The sequence below is a fragment of the Carassius gibelio genome, chromosome B4 (genome assembly GCF_023724105.1).
Source record: "Carassius gibelio isolate Cgi1373 ecotype wild population from Czech Republic chromosome B4, carGib1.2-hapl.c, whole genome shotgun sequence".
Taxonomy (NCBI): domain Eukaryota; kingdom Metazoa; phylum Chordata; class Actinopteri; order Cypriniformes; family Cyprinidae; genus Carassius; species Carassius gibelio.
The window spans coordinates 6,531,112-6,533,158 of record NC_068399.1 but is presented as its reverse complement, the minus strand read 5'-3'; positions in this window follow the sequence as shown (position 1 = coordinate 6,533,158).

The following is a 2,047-nucleotide window of genomic DNA, read 5'->3' as shown; positions in this document are numbered from 1 at the left end:
ATAATTCACCCCAAAAAGATGCTAACGCATTGTTTACCATGAAGTTGTGTGCGGAACAGCCAATCAAACCTGACTATGTCAGTTGACCAATCAGAACACAGTATGCTACCGAAAGGTGGGGTTTAAGGAAACTGAATCTTTTGAACAGCTTTGCGCGAACCGTTTGGGGATCTCTGAGAATTGAGGTAATTTTAAAATTATATTTTGACAAAATGACAATGTTTTTTAACCTTGGATGGATTTAAACCTATTGTACAGGACTTATAAACAGTGATAGGAAGCTTAGAATTTTCATCTTACTGGCTCTTTAAATCATTGTTGAGCCACAACATTGTCAACTTACCATAGTTTGACTTGTACTCCGCTTCGCTGATTTCTAAAGATCAACCTTACGAAAGTGTGACTTACAGTAGATATACTTGGTGTACGAACGTGTCGGGAATCATACCATAATGTTAAGAGAGAGGTTAACGAATTAAGAACTACTTAGCGACAAGAATGTTTTGGGGAACCGGGCACAAGTTACTTGAAGTCCAGTGTTAAGTTCTTATAGTCTGTGATGATTTGGTGATTTGTGATGAAATTTATTTTATACACAAGTTTTACAATTTGAGTTGAAATATATATAAATATAATGAATGTATAAATAAATAAATAAACTTAAAAATAAACACATTAAATATAAAATTAAAATATAAATATGAAATAATAAAAGTTAGAATAAAAATAAATGTTAATAATAAATACAAAAAATAATCATTGAAGAATTGTTTTTTTATTCGGGATAAAATTTAATTACAATTGGATTTCATATTTTTATAAAATCATTTATTTTATTTTTTATTACATGAAATATTACTAAAACATGGGTTTAAGTCAATTATTTCTATCTTTTGCTGTAGTGTCAATATGAATATTCCAAACATTCATTTCGCATTCAATTGTCATAATCCAGTGAGATTTTTGTTTACACTAGGTGTCTGACAACAGCCAGTGCTCGACACAGAGATCTGATCCCATCATCATCCAGTCTGTCTGGAATGACATGAAGAAAAAGAACAAACTGAGACAGACTAAATCCAGAAGAACTGTGGCAATGTCTACAAGACATTTCAAGAAACCTGCCTGCAAAGCTACCTGAAAAACTATGCAACTATGGACTAAGAGCACAAAGGGCAAAAGCTGCTTTAAACACAAAGGACACACAACAAATGTAGATTTGATGTACTTAATAGAAGTTAATTGATAATTTGACAGCAACCTTAATAGCATTTTTACACAAGTGCCAAAAACTTTGCATAGTACTGTTGCTTTGCAGGTTTCTTGAAGTTCTTATGGATTTAGTCTGTTTCAGTTTATTCTGTTTTTTTCATGTCACTCCAGACAGACTGATGATGATCTGATCAGATCTCTGTGTGGAGCACTGGCTGTTGTCAGACTCCTTGCACAATAAAAATTAGTTATATTATAATTATTGGCTATAATTAATGGCAAAATAAATGTTTGGAAATGTAAATTGATATTCCCACTGACACACTATAGGAAAAGATAGAAATAACTGACTTCAAAACATATTTTCTTACAAATATTTTTTAATATTTATTATAGTTTTCTTTTTATAGTTCAATAATATTTAATTTCATTCCATACAGGCTGGTTGATTGATTCAACACACACACACACACACACAGTTGTGCTCATAAGTTTAAATACCACTACTGAATTTATAAAAATTTCCTCATTCAAAAGTTAGATTACATCACATCTACATCATAGGTCCAGCAAAGGAGACTGTTATGCGAGAAATTCCCACCTATCCTCGATCAGGCAGAGAGCTGGTGGTTACAGGTGAATTAGGCAGGGGAAGGATAAAAGCAAAAAAGTTAAAAACACCCAAAGGGAATGAGTTGCTACCTTGGTATCACTCCGATTCGGACGAGAATGTTGCCTCGTCTGAATCACATCCCTCAGGTCCTGCTTATCTCCTTGTGACCCATGATTCCTCTTACCCCTGCCCGTAGGTGGTGGAGGAGCGTGAGCCGCGACA